We start from the raw sequence: 15,568 nt of genomic DNA on the forward strand, positions 1-15,568 counted from the left end.
CAGCCTCTCCCATTGGTTCAAACCCTCCAACCATGGCAACATGCTTGCAAATCTTTTTGAACCCTTTCAAGCTTAATAAAGCAGGGAAACGAGAATTAAATACAGTATTCCAAAAATGGTTTAGCCTGTACAGTCACAACGTGACATTGAAACTCCTATACTCAATGCACTGACCAATAAAGGCAAGTGTATCAAACACTTTCTTCACTACCCTGAATACTTGTGACTCCACTTTCAAGAAAATATGAATCTGACCCCAAGGTCTCTTTTTTTGGCAACACTCCTTAGGACCTTACTATTAAGTGTATAAGTCCTGCCCTGATTTGCCTTACCAAAATGCAACACCTCACATTAATTCTTCCATCTTCACCAGTGATTTATTTTCCTTATCTGTGTGTACGTGTGTGTGTGTGTGTCTGTATTAAAGAGAATGTTAATAAGGAGATTGTTTTGATTTATGAATGGGAAAGGTTTGGAGGGCTATGGGCTGGGTGCTGGCAAATGGGACTAGACTAGATTGGGATATCTAGTCGACATGGACGAGTTAGACCAAAGGGTCTGTTTCCATGCTGTAGATCTCTATGACTGTTTTAGAGTTTTAGTTAGTAGTGCTATATATCAATGGTTTAAATCTGCTTATGTTTAGCTATAATGCTATTACTTAGAGTAAATAATCATTCTTGCCTAGTACAGAAATCTGGTCTAGTGCTTTCTTTTAAGCTTTGTTTGAAAATCAGGTAAGTTGAGATAACTTTAAGAAATATTTAATATTTGGTATGACCCCAGGACTAGTGGGCTCAATTTATGGAATGCTACTCCAGGGAGTTGCAGCATCACCCATGAGAAAGCAGCCTGCTTGATTGGAATTACATTCATAGACATTCACATCCTTCACCAGCAGCAGTGTGTACCATTTACAAGATACACAGTAGAAGTTCACCAACGCTCCTTTGAAAATACCTTCCAAACCCATAATCACTTCCATATAGAAGGGCAAGGGCGGCAGATACATGGGAATGATTAGATTAGATTACTTACAGTGTGGAAACAGGCCCTTTGGCCCAACAAGTCCACACTGACCCACCGAAGTACAACCCACCCATACCCACTCCCCTACATTTATCCCGTCACCTAACACTACGGGCAATTTAGCATGGCCAATTCACCTAACCTGCACATTTTTGGACTGTGGGAGGAAACCAGAGCACCCGGAGGAAACCCACACAGACACAGGGAGAATGTGCAAACTCCACACAGTCAGTCGCCTGAGGCGGGAATTGAACCCGAGTCTCTGGCGCTGTGAGGCAGCAGTGCTAACCACTGTGCCGCCCACAAATGTGACCAGCAAGTTCTCCTTCAAGCTACTTACCATCCTGAATTGGAATACTGTTGTTCCTTCAGTGCCACTGGGACAAAATCTTGGAAATTCTTCATTAACAGCATTGTGGGGTATACTTACCCTAATGGACTGCAGTGGTTCAAGAGGCCGCTCTCTCAAGGATAACTAGGGATTGGAAATAAATACCCTCCCAGCCAGTAATCTCTATATTCAATAATCGAATAAAAAGAAAGTGACAAAGGTTTTCTTAGAATACAACTCAAACCAAATATGGTCAGGGAGAAGGAGTAGTCAATTCAGCACCTCAAACCTGCTCCACCATTTGATATGATGCCAAACAGTATGAAATTAGAGCTGTTAAAAATATTTTAATTCTCTTCTAGCTGATAAAATAACACAGGAATGGAAGGAAGAACTAATGAAAATAGAAAACAGCAAGCACACTTAATGATAGGTTGTTGATTGCAGTGCTGTGATGTTGTGTGAATATTGTATATCTATATGCACTTCATTTTTTTTCCTAAATATTTCCTTGTAAATTCCTGATGCATCTTATCATCCAGTAAATACAATAATACTCAATAATCCAAAAGTATAGTTAATGATCGGGGCTTATAATTACTCACCAGTACTTCTCTCTATTGCTTCTAATTTCTTATCTCTCCACATACTAACTCTGTTTCCTGATCTACTGAGCCAAGATCTTACCTCATTAATGACCTTATGCCAACATTTAATATCAGGACTGACCTTTCCTTTTCCATTTTGTGTCTTTTAGAAATCTCAAATACTCTGGAATATTACATTCCCTAACTTGGTCACCATCTAATCATATCTCTGTACTGGCTCATACCTTCAGTCTTTTAACATTTTTCTCTGGTTTTATCTTATTCACTGGTACAAAATTATTATTAAACTCTTTGTCTCTTCCTGTCAAAGTTAGTTTATCTTTAATTAAATTTCTACCCTGTTAATTAAACACAAAAGCAAAGTACTTTGGATTTGAGACATCTGAAACAAGAACAAAAATAATTGGAACGATTCATCTGTGAAGAGAAGCACAGTTAACATTTCAGGTCGTGCCACATAGGCCACGAGACATATTGGATTTTCCAGCTCTTTCTATTCTTATTCTTACATTGCTCCAGTCCTTGACTTTACTTTATGGATTGATACATTTTTTCTTGCCTGAATCCTCCCATCAGTTTTCTGTTTAAACACCTGTCTCCAGCCCTTGTTACAAATTACCAGGAAACTGGCCCCAGCCTGGTCACAACTGAGCAACTCTATCTCTCCCTATTACCAAGTGCCAGAGTCCAAATGATCAAAAACTATTTCCCAAAACACTTTTTGATTCATTAATCAACCAATCTGCATGTGGCTCAAGTAGTTTTCCAGAGATCATTACCTTTAAAGTTTAACCTATTAATTTGGGCCATAAATGCTCAAACCCCCTCATCAGAACCTGATGCTATACCTGATATATGTTGATTCCTACATATACCATGACAACTGCCTTATCCTTTTCCTTCTTCACAATCTTTCCTAGACATGAGCAGATATGCAGCTGGTACCCATTGCAGCCTTTCGGACACCTAGTCTCACCTCCAAAAAAGTTATCCATTCTCCTTTTACTGTACTATCCTCTACCATTACCACATTGCTTTCCATGCCCAGAAATTTGGGTGGCCTCCTGTATCACAGTACCACAGTCTGTGAATGCCTTGAGAAACAGAGATTCAAGATTTGAAAATAGGGAGAAACTCAAGAAAATTACAATTGCCAGAGAAGTAGGATTGAGTAAATCGTTGGAACTGCAAGTTGTCAAGTCCCCAGATCCTGATGGATTTCATCCTAGTCTTAAAAAGGGCTACTGACTTAATTTATGCATTAGTTTTAATTTTCCAAACTCATTAGATTTGGGGAAGGTTCCTTGGAAAAAATCTAATGCAATTCCTTCATAAAGGAAGGAGGCAGAAAACAGTTAGCTTAACATCCGGCAGAGGGAAAATGTTAAAAGTTATTATTAAAGTTGAATAAGTTGGAGGTAATCAGGCAGAGCCAAGATGGCTTTGTCAGAGGAAACAGTGTTTAACAAATTTATTGAAGTGCTTTGAAGAAGTAACTTCTGTTGTGGATAAAGAACAACCAGTGAATGTACTGTACTTAGACTTCGAGAAGGTATTTCCATCAGGTGCCATATCAAAGGTTATTACAGAAAATAAAAATTCATGGTGCGGGGGTAACATACTGACATGCATAGATGATTAGCTGGCTAACAGGGACAGAGAGTAGGAATGAGTGGGTCTTTTTCAGGCTGGTAGGATTTTATGAATGGTATGCCACAGGAGTCAGGGCTGGGGCTTCAACTTTTTATTATTTACATAAATGATTTGGCTGAAGAGGTAGAAGATATGGCAGCTAAATATGCTAATTTGGATGTCCTACTTCATATCTGGGAGTACCATGTACAGTGCTAGCTACCAGATTTATGGATATTAATGCATTGGAAGCAGTTCAGAGGTTTACTAAACTAATACCTGGAATGACTGAATTACCTTATGAGGGAAGGCTGGACAGGCCAACATCCTTGAGTCAGAGGTGACTTAATTGAAATGTAAAAGCTCTTGAGTGGACTTGACAGGATCAATATAAAAAGGATGTTTCTTCTTGTGAGAGAATCTAGAAGTACTGAATCAGTTCACCCTCCAATCTTTTTTGTAACAGTACCAATGTTGTTTGTGTTATGACCTGCCTATAACTCAACAGATTCAATGCAAGCACCTGCTAAACTGCCATGAAGTCGTAGCTAAAGTGATTTTCCGACTGGCGATTCCTAACAAGTTCTTGATTCGGAGATGCCGGTGTTGGACTGGGGTGTACAAAGTTAAAAATCACACAACACCAGGTTATAGTCCAACAGGTTTAATTGGAAGCACACTAGCTTTCGGAGCGACGCTCCTTCATCAGGTGATTGTGGAGGGCTCGATCGTAACACAGAATTGATAGCAAAAATTTGCAGTGTGATGTAACTGAAATTATACATTGAAGAATTGATTGTCTGTTAAGCCTTTCATCTGTTAGAATACAGTGATAGTTTCACTTCTTTCATGTGTAAATCACAAAACCCTTTTTTTAAAAGTTGCATTCTCGGGTTAGCTGTTAACAATGGTGATAGCTAGACAATATGTTGAAGCTGTTAGCCCCTTGTGTTCTCTGTCTATGACCTGATGTTTAGATTGATTCTAATCTAAAAAGTGAGATAACAGAGTTTTACATAAATTCATGCAGTTTTTGAGCTCAGAGTTCGACATAAATGTATGCAGTTTTTGAGCAAAGTGCAATGTAACTCTGCAAGTACAAAAAAAATCACCACACAAAATATATGTGTGCATGTGGGTCTTTATCTGTCTGTGTGTGTGTCTGTCTGGGGTGGTGGTTGTGAGTGTGAGAAAGTGTGTGTGTTTAGCGAGTGCAGAGTGTCTTAAGTCTGTGAGGGGGTGCATGTGTGGGAGTGTGTGTGTCTATAAGGGCGTGTGTGGGTGTCTGTGTGCGCGTCTGTGTGTACCTGTGTCCGTGTGTATGTGAGAGTGTGTGTGTGTAGGAATATCTGTGTATGTGTGTGTGTAGTGCAATGGGGATCACCTGTAATGTGACATGAACCCAAGGTCCCGGTTGAGGCCCTCCCTATGGGTACCGAACTTAGCTATCAGCCTCTGCTCGGCCATTTTCCTTTGCTGCCCGTCCCGAAGTCCACCTTGGAGGATGGTCACCCGAAGGTCCGAGACTGAATGTCCTGGGCCACTGAAGTGTTCCCCAACTGGGAGGGAACCCTCCTGTCTGTTGATTGTTGTGCGGTGCCTATTCATCCGTTGTCGTAGTCTTTGCTCGATTTCGCCAATGTACCATGCCTCCGGGCATCCTTGCCTGCAACGTATAAGATAGACAACGTTGGCTGAGTCACATGAGTACCTGCCATGTACAAGGTGGGAGGTGTTCCCACGCGTAGTAGTGGTATCTATATCCACAATCTGACAGGTCTTGCAGCGTCCACCGTGACAGGGTTGTATGGAATTGTCCTGAGAGCCGGGCAGTTTGCTACGAACAATGATCTGTTTGAGGTTTGGCAGTTGTTTAAAGGCAAGTAGTGGAGGTGTGGGGAAGGTCTTGGTTAGGTGCTCATCCTCATTGATAATGTGTTGCAGGTCACGATGAACATGGAGTAATTTTTCAGCCCCTGGGAAGTACTGAACAACGAAGGGTACCCTGTCAGTTGCAGCCCGTGTCTGTCTCCTGAGGAGGTCATTATGGTTCCTTGCTGTGGCACGTCAGAACTGGCGGTCGATGAGTTGAGCATCGCACCTTCCTCCTCATCTGATCAGAACAGGAGGAACGTGACGGACACCTGGAAGTACTCAAGGATGCCCTCACAAGAACGGTACATTGGGGAAACCGAGCAAAGGCTACGACTACGGATGAATGAGCACCGCACAACAATCAACAGACAGGAGGGTTTCCTCCCATTTGGGGAACACTTCAGTGGTCCAGGACATTCAGCCTCGGACCTTCGGGTGACCATCCTCCAAGGTGGACTTCGGGACAGGCAGCAGAGGAAAGTGGCCGAGCAGAGGCTGATAGCTAAGTTCGGTACCCATAGGGAGGGCCTCAACCGGGACCTTGGGTTCATATCACATTACAGGTGATCACCATTGCACTACACACACACACACTCTCACATACACACGGACACAGGTACACACAGACGCGCACACAGACACCCACACACACCCTTATAGACACACACTCTCACACATGCACCCCCTCACAGACTTAAGACACTCTGCACTCACTACACACACACACACACGCTTTCTCACACTCACAACCCCCACCCCAGTCAGACACACACACAGACAGATAAAGACCCACATGCACACATATATTTTGTGTGGTGATTTTTTTTGTACTTGCAGAGTTACATTGCACTTTGATCAAAAACTGCATACATTCATGTTGAACTCTGAGCTCAAAAACTGCATGAATATATGTAAAATTCTGTTATCTCACTTTTTAGATTAGAATCAATCTAAACATCAGGTCATAGACAGAGAACACAGGGGGCTAACAGCTTCAACATATTCTGGATCAGTGGTGCTGGAAGAACACAGCAATTCAGGCAGCATCCGTCGAGCAGCAAAATCGACGTTTCGGGCAAAAGCGCTTCAACATATTGTCTAGCTATCACCATTGTTAACAGCTAACCCGAGAATGCAACTTTTAAAAAAAGGGTTTTGTGATTTACACATGAAAGAAGTGAAACTATCACTGTATTCTAACAGATGAAAGGCTTAACAGACAATCAATTCTTCAATGTATAATTACAGTTACATCACACTGCAAATTTTTGCTATAAACTCTGTGTTCCAATCGAGTCCTCCACATCACCTGATGAAGGAGCGTCGCTCCGAAAGCTAGTGTGCTTCCAATTAAACCTGTTGGACTATAACCTGGTGTTATGTGATTTTTAACAAGTTCTTGCTTGTTTTATAGCTAACTACTGTTAACTGAGCAACAGACTGAGAATTAAATAAAAAGTGCAGGAGGAAGTGCAAACGTAGATCCACGTATATTTCAGTTCGTCACTAATAAAGGTACAGAGGAATATGCTAACAGAAATACAATTAGGTGTAAGGAAACATCTGTGGACTGTAAAGTATAAACACGAAAGCATTCTCCTCACCCCCACCCTCCTCTAGCTTATCTCTCCACGCTTCAGGCTCTCTGCCTTTATTCCTGATGAAGGGCTTTTGCCTGAAACGTCGATTTTGCTGCGCCTCAGATGCTGCCTGAACTGCTGTGCTCTTCCAGCATCTGCAGTCATTGTTTTTACCCAGTTACGGGAAAAGACCAACTGACACGAGGAAACCCAACAATCAGCCTCTGGACTGGCAGACTGACCAATAGGAAAAGGGTATACTGGGAAGCCGGCGCACCCGTGTCGATCAATGGGAGAAGGTTTTACTGCCGGCGCGTTGCCGATTGGTCGCCGGGCGGAGAGTCGGTTTCTCCCCCTCTGGATTACACTGAAAAGCCGGTGAGTGAGGCTGGGCCTATGGGCGGGTGAGGAAATGTAGTGACTGAGCGATAATGGTCCCCTTGGTTGGGTTGGGAGGCTTGTCGCTGACTGGTGATCAGGGGACGTGGTGTGTGTATGTGGCGGTTGGGGGTTAGCGAGGAACCACCATTCTCCTGTCACAACCTTCCTCTGTGCACGTGCGGGATCCCGGGCACGGCGCTGCTTCCTGCCCCAGATGGGAGCTCCTCCCCTGGTAAACTGTTCATTTCGTATTGTCTGCTGTGTCTGTCGATAAAAAAAAAGCTCAAAGCACGCCTTCTGGACAGAGCCTCTAGTTTGGAAGTGCTCACCCAAAGCTTCAATCCCTTTTCCATCGCTGATGAGTCTTCTGTGTATCTCGAGCATTTATTTCTAACTTACCCGATTTTTACATCTACAACCTTTTTTCAGACTGGACCTTTCCAGCCATGACTCGAATATTGCATCAGAAAGCACTGCTGCTGGATGCTCGCGCAATACTCAGTGGACCTGGAAAACTTGACCAGCTGATTGAAAATTTTGAATTGAGATTAGATTAGATTAGATTAGATTCCCTACAGTGTGGAAACAGGCTCTTCGGCCCAATAAATCCACACCGACCCTCCGAAGAGTAACCTATCCAGACCCATTTCCCATTGACTGATGCACTAATGAATTATTAGCTTAAATGTATATGATGAAATTCATGAGCACACTTATACTTTTTAAACAAATGATTAATATAAATTCAGTACTGCTTTAGGTGACAACATTCTTCTGCATAGAATATAAATTTAATTAGTTTGAAAGACCGGTTTGGCTGCATACTTTCATATATTCTTGACCTTTATTTCGCTTGATAAGCTTGTATGGGTGTTGCTGGCAAACGTGGTATTTAAAATCCAGCTGTAAATGTACCTGAGACTGCAGTGAGCTGCTTCCTGATTGCATTCAACCTGTATGGTGTCAGTGTGTGCAGGGTGTTGAGAGTGAAAGGTACAGAAGTTTGACTCTGCAATGTGAAAGGAACACCTCTCTTTCCAATTTAAGTTCATGTAGGCCTTGGAAGGGAGCTTGGGGTTGCTGATATTACCATGTTACTGCAGCTCTTGTAAGTGATGAAGTCGGTGAAAGTGAGGACTGTAGATGCTGGAGAGTCAGAGTTGAAAAGGGTGGCACTTAAAAAGCACAGCAGGTCATGAAACATCCGAGTAGCAGGAGAGTCAATGTTTTGGACATAAGCTCTTTGTCAGGAATGGTAGGGTTGTGGGGGAGAGAGGGCTGGGGTGAAGGTAAGTGGGAAGGCACTAGGTGGCTATAGGTGGGAGGTAATTGTGATATGTCAGTGGGGAGGGTGGAGTGGATAGGTGGGAAGGCAGATGGACGGGTTAAAAGGGTGGTGCTGAGTTTGAGGGTTGGATATGGGATGAGGTAGGGGGAGGGGAGATTTGGAAAGTCGATGTTGGCGCTATGCGGTTGAAGGGTCCCAAGGCATTCTTCTTTCTCCAGTTAGCAGGTGTCCAGATTCCCCTGGTCCTCACCTTCTACCCCACTAATCTCTGGATACAGTGTGTTTTTATCTGATATTTCCACCACTTAGAGCATTCAATGCGCTCAATGTGGTCTCCTCTGTCAGGGAGACAGGATGCCAACTAGCAGAGTGTTTCAAGGAACATCTCTGGGACATGCACTAAACAACCCCACTGCCCTGTGGCTGACTATTTCAACACTCCTCACTCTGCCAAGGACAAGCAAGTCCTGGGCTACCTCCACTGCTAAATTTAATCCACCTGCTAACAGGAGGAAGAACGCCTCATCTTCTGTTTTGGGACTGTTCAACCATGTGGCATCAACATTGATTTCAGTAGTTTCCAAATCCCTCTTTTTTTTTTTCTCTTCTCCCCTCCCTCCCCCAACCTTATCCCAGATCCAACCCTCGAACATGGCACCGTCCTCGTGACCTGTCCACTCCACTTGATGAATGGCCTGAAATGTCAGCTCTCCTCCTCGGATGCTGCCTGGCCTGCTGTACTTTTGCAGTGCCACATGTTTCAACCAACAAGTCATGGGTTCACAAGGTATTGCTGAACAAGCCTTGGTTACTGCAGTGCATCTTGTAATTGGGATGTACTGCATCTCCTATAGTGGGAAGATTGAATACTTAAGGTGCTGATCAGACTGCTTTGTACTTTAATGGTATCCACTTGCTTCACTGTTGAAACTGCACTCTTCCAAGCAGGTCAAGAGTATTCCATTGATTTCTCCAATTTGTCTTGTAGACGGTAGAAGGGTTATGGAAGGTCACATGAGCTGTTTGCTGAAGAATACCTGCCCTACACTGGTTTTTAGAGCCACTGTATCCATGTGGCTTCTCCTGGTAGGCTTGTTTTTGGTGCTTATCAGGATTGTGCTGAGTTTGATGATAGAATTGTTGGAAGCTGGGGAAGTGATTTGCTGGACCCCGTGCTGAGATATTTTACTATCAGTAGCCACAGTGCAGTGCCAGAAGGCTGGAGGTTGGCCAACGTGGTGCCACTATTTAAGAAAGGAGGTCAGGAAATGTCAGAACTATAGACTGGTGAGCCTGACATCAGTGGTGGGCAAGTTGTTGGAGGGAATCCTGAGAAACAGGATTGAAATGCATCTAGAAAAGCAACGACTGATTTGGGATAGTCAACATGGCTTTGTGCATGGGATATCATGTCTCACTAAGTTGATTGAGTTTTAAAAGGTGTAATGAAAATGATTAAGGGAAGAGCAATGGATATGGTCTATATGGAGAAAGTGCAGACTGCAGATAGTGGAGATCAGAGTCGAGAGTACGGTGCTGGAAAAGCACAGCAGGTCAGGCAGCATCTGAGGAGCAGGAGAATCAAAGTTTGGACAAGAGCCCTTCATCAGGAATTGTTCCTGCCCTTCCTGATGAAAGACTCTTGTCCAAAATATTGATTCTCCTGCACCTTGGATGCTGTCTGACCTGCTGTGCTTTTCCAGCATATCTATATGGATTTCAGGAAGGGTTTGACAAGGTTCCTCATGGTAGACTGGTCAGCAAAGTCAGCTTACATGGAATATAGGAGAACTAGCTATTTGGATACGGAACTGGCTCGAAGGTAGAAGACAGGGTTGTTTTTCAGAGAGGAGGCCTGTGACCAATGGTGACCAATGATGTGCCACAAGGATTGGTGCTGAGTCCACTGCTTTTTGTTATTCATATAAATGATTTGGATGTGAATATGATATGGTAGGTAAGTTTGCGGATGATACCAAAATTGGAGGTGTAATGGACGGTGAAAAGGTTACCTCAGAATGCAATGATATCTTGATCCAATGGGCTGAGGGGTGGCAGATAGAGTTTAATTTAGATAAATGTCAGCTGCTGCAAATCGGGTCAGGACATATAGACTTAATAGTAAGGTCCTGGGGAGAGTTGCTGAACAGAGACCTTAGAATGCAGGTTCGTAGTACCTTGAAAGTGGACTTGCAGGTATATAGGATACTGAAGAAGGCATTTGGTATGCTTTCCTTTATTGGTCAGTGCATTGAGTGGAGGAGTTGGGAGGTCATGTTGAGGCTGTACAGGATATTGGTTAGACCATTATTGGAATACTGTATGAAATTCTGGTCTCTGTGCTGTCAGAAGGATGTTGTGAAACTTGAAAGCGTTTCCCTGTCGGAGGCTGAAGGGTGACCCTATAGAGGTTTCTAAAATCATGAGTGACACGGATGGGCTAAATAGGCAAGGGCTTTCCCCCGGGGTGAGGAAGCCCAAAACTAGTGGTGAGAAGTTTCAGGTGAGGCGGACCTCGGGGATAACTTTTTCATGCAGAGGGTGGTGTGTGTATGGCATCAGCTGCCAGAGGAAGTGGTGGAGGCTGGTGCAATTACAACATTTAAAAGGCAACTGTTTGGGTATATAAATAGGAATGGTTTTAAGGGATATGGGCCAAATGCTTGCAAATGGGACTAGATTAATTAAAGAGATCTGGTTGACATGGATGGGCTGGATCAAAGGTATACCTGCATACCTATGATTCGATGTGGATGGAAATAGAGAGCCAGCAAGAAAAAGGCAATTAATGATAACTCAAAGCTCGATTGAAGAACTGGGTTTCGAGGGAATTTGTCTTTTTAGAATTGCAGGCTTTGAGAAAGGACGTTTCAGACATCAAGTTTGCATCTGTTCAGCGAGGATAAGGATGGATTTTTTTCGGTGGCATTAGGTACTTGCAGTGGCTTCATTTCCTGCTCCTGTATTATTACCACTGGTATCTTCCAAGGAGCGATCCTTGGACCCACTCTTTCTCACATCTGACCTCTTGGAAATATTACCCCAGTCAATTCTACAAAGTCCTCTCATCTCCTGGAAACTTATGCCTAAATTAAGAAAGCTGTAAGACAGACTGATCAAGTAACATAATGTTCACCAAATCTTACTTTACATCCAACATCCCACACTCACCTATCAATATTCTCAGGTATGACCTGTTCCGACAGCACAGTTGGAATGGTTCTGGGAGTCCTCAAAATTTACTATGAACTCTATAAAGTTGTATGGCATTCAGTTAAGACCACCTTTAACTGATATTCTTACTCAATTGTTAAATACAGAGTATTACTTGAAAGAACCACGGAGGGTAATGAGGGTACAGAATGTGCTGCAGGTGGGGATCTTCAGAGTCCATTGCTGTGAATTGGTTTGTAACACTCCTGACTGAGCCCTGAAGGACATCTTCAGACATCTTAGTTGAAGGGATGAAGGCATCACTTGCTTGGCCACTACTTACTGCTCGTCCCTAATAATTATTGAAAGTGATATGTCCTGCCATCTTGAACTGCTGCAGGAAGTTTGACAGACTTGTGTGGGCAAGAATAGAATGACAATGAAATGTGGAAAATTGTGATGTTATTCTCTGTGGTAGGAAGATCTGATGCGCAAAATATTCCAATGATGCAAGATTGTAAAGTGTAGATGTACAAGTTGACCTGTGTATGCTTTCAATAATTTGCTGAAGGCTAACCTGCAGATGCAGCAAGCAATTAGGAAGGCTAATGGTACGTTATCCTTATTGCAAGAGACTTTGAGTACAAGAGCAGTGGAATATTGCTTCAGCAATATAGAACCTTGGTTAATATGCAGGTTCACTTGGTAGTTAGGACTGCAGATGCTGGAGATCAGAGCTGAAAAATGTATTGCTGGAAAAGCGCAGCAGGTCAGGCAGCATCCAAGGAGCAGAAGAATCGACGTTTCGGGCGGAAGCCATTCCTGAAGAAGGGCTTATGCCCGAAACGTCGATTCACTTGGTAGTTAGGAAAGCAGATGTAATGTTAACCTTCATTTCGAGAGGGATAGAGCAGGAATGCACTGCTGAAGCTGTATAAGGTTCTGGCCACACTGCATGGAATGTTGTGAACAGTTTTGTGCTCTGTGTCGAAGGAAGGATGTGTTGATTTTTGGAGGGAGCCCAGAAGAGGTTTACAAGAATGATCCTGGGGATCAAGGCCTTATTATATGAGGAGTGAATGAGGACTTTGGGTCTGTACTGTGTGGAGGTTAGAAGGTTGAGAGGTGATCTGATTGGAAATTACAGAATACTGAGAGGCCTGGGGAGATGTTTCCACTGGTGGGACCCATGGGCACAATCTCAGGCTGAAGGATGACCCTTAGATATTTGATAAGGAGGAATTTCTTCAGCCCAAAGGTGGTGAATCTGTGAAGCCCTGCCACAGAACGTTTTGGTGGTCAAATCCTTGAGTATATCTAAGACCGGTTTTTTGATGAGCAAGGGATTAAAGGTTATGGGGAGAAAGTAGGAGAATGTGATCGTGAAACATGTTGATCATGATCGAATGATGGAGCAGACTAGATTGGTCAAATGGTCCAATTGTACTCCTTTATCATTTGGTATTACATCGGGAGATGGAGGCTCCACAAATATCCCCATCCTCAACAACAGGGTAGCCTAGCACACCACTGCAAAATGTCAGGCTGAAGCATTTCCAAATACCTTCAGCTAGAAGTGATGAGTGGATGATTCATTTCTATCTTCTCCCTGAGGTCCCTAGCATCACAGGTCCCAGTCCTGAACCAATTCAACTCACTCCATAATATGAAGAAACAGCTGAAGACATTCAAAACTGCCAAAGGAACATTCTGGCAAGAGCATTGAAGATATGCTCCAGTATAGCTGTGCCTGTATCTAAACTGTTCCGGTCCAGTAGAAAACAAAATATTTTTCCCATAGTGAAGATGACCAGTTAAGTAGTTTATTTCAGGTTTTCAGCCAGGTTTCTTTAATAAACACCATTTTCAGCTTTATTAGCAAAACAAAACTTATTCCGCTAATGTGCAATAATTGATTAACATATAGTCAGCAATATGGAAGTATAAATGCTTATCTCTCTGAATATCCCCAAAACCGAGAGGCACGTGCAGAAGCACATAAGTTTACAGGAAAAATGGAAAGAAAACATTATTTCTCTGCAGAGATTGGATTTCTGAAAAAAAAGTGGATTAGTCCTAATGGCAAGAGGATAAAGCAGAGGATATTCCAGATTGTTTCTCTGATGACCACACATGCCAGAACAAGTCATGGACAGTTACCTCTGAAATCATGCAGACACAGCTTGCTCACAGATACAATCTTGACCTCGTCCTTCAATCAAGAGAAAGTGAGGACTGCAGATGCTGGAGATCAGAGTTGAGAGCGCGGTGCTGGAAAAACACAGCAGGTCAGGCAGCATCCAAGGAGCAGGAGAATCGACATATCGGGCATAAGCCCTTCGTCACTATTCCTTCAATCACTCTTTTGAAAGAACACATAGATTTCACTCTGAACTTAACAGAAGACTTTCTTGACAGAAATGGGAGAAACCAGCTGCGCAATGTGTTTTTTCTTGTAGGCTTTCATTTGACTCTGCTGGTTCTTAGGCTTTTTTCCAACTCAGCTCGTTCTTTTGGTTGTTCTCCAACTGAATGAGATAAATAAGAACAAGCCAGTTACTACTCAAAATAGCTTGAACAGAGTCTATATCAAAGAAGTGGTTATCACCAGATTTCTTGGAAGCATTATTTTTTAAAAAGTACTAATGTCCATAGCCAGTTTTGAATGATCTGTTTTCAAGAAAACATTCCTGGTATATTGACAGCACTGGAAATAAATTCCTAGCGAGTTTTGAGAAGATTTATAGCTCAGGTTGAGGTACTGGATGTAAGTTGGCTCTCTGTGCTGGAAGGTTCATTTTCGTGTGTTTCATCATCATATGAGATAACATCATCAGTGAGCCTTCGGTGAAGTGCTAACGTTATGTCCTGCTTTCTATTTGTGTTTTGGTTTCCTTGGGTTGTTGATGTCATTTCCTGTTCTTTTTCTCAGAGGGTGGTAGACTGGGTCAAAATCAATGTATTTATTGAGAGAGTTCCGGTTGGAATGCCATGCTTCTAGGATCCCCGCTATCACGGTTCTTAGTAGAGGCAGTAATGCAGAGACTGAAACAAACAGCTGTGCCAGCCATCAAACCGAGACTTTGGGTCCACATAGTGAAGGATACTTTTGTCACGACTAAACAAAACAAATTAGAGGAAACCTTTAAGACCATCAATAATATCCTTACTGGCATAAAATTCACAAAAGAGGAGGAAAGCAACACCAAACTGCCATTCCTTGATGTCACAGTAGAGCAAATAGTCAATGGGGAGCTTCAAACTAGCATTTACAGGAAAACAACACATGCGGACTAAATACTGAAGTTCAAAAGCAACCATCCCAACACCTACAAACGAAGCTGCATTAGAACATTATTGAACGAGCCACTATACACTGTAGCACAGAGGAACTACGAAGAGCAGAAGAAAATCATCGTTACAGTATATATACAGGTGGAGAAAGTGAGGTCTGCAGATGCTGGAGATCAGAGCTGGAAATGTGTTGCTGGAAAAGCGCAGCAGGTCAGGCAGCATCCAGGGAACAGGAGAATCGACGTTTCGGGCATAAGCCCTTCTTCAGGAATGGGGAAAGTTTGTCCAGCAGGCTAAGATAAAAGGTAGGGAGGAGGGACTTAGGGGAGGGGCGTCGGAAATGTGATAGGTGGAAAGAGGTCAAGGTGAGGGTGAAAGGTCAGACTGGGGTGGGGGC

General features: G+C 43.1%; 1 protein-coding gene across 3 annotated transcripts in view; it reads left to right on the forward strand.

Annotated features, from left to right (window-relative positions):
* The first annotated feature begins 7,336 nt into the window (after positions 1–7,336).
* iars1 (isoleucyl-tRNA synthetase 1) overlaps positions 7,337–15,568 on the forward strand; it is a 190,254-nt gene continuing 182,022 nt past the window's right edge. Inside the window, exon 1 of one of the 3 annotated variants that reach the window (XM_043707895.1) lies at positions 7,337–7,433. The gene's annotated coding sequence lies outside the window, so the exon portion shown is untranslated. Of the gene's footprint in view, positions 7,434–7,460; positions 7,669–9,490; positions 9,512–15,568 lie in introns of those variants that run through there. The other 2 variants (XM_043707896.1, XM_043707897.1) reach the window with 2 other exon arrangements.

The sequence above is a fragment of the Chiloscyllium plagiosum genome, chromosome 18 (assembly GCF_004010195.1).
Source record: "Chiloscyllium plagiosum isolate BGI_BamShark_2017 chromosome 18, ASM401019v2, whole genome shotgun sequence".
In the NCBI taxonomy this organism is placed as follows: Eukaryota; Metazoa; Chordata; class Chondrichthyes; order Orectolobiformes; family Hemiscylliidae; genus Chiloscyllium; species Chiloscyllium plagiosum.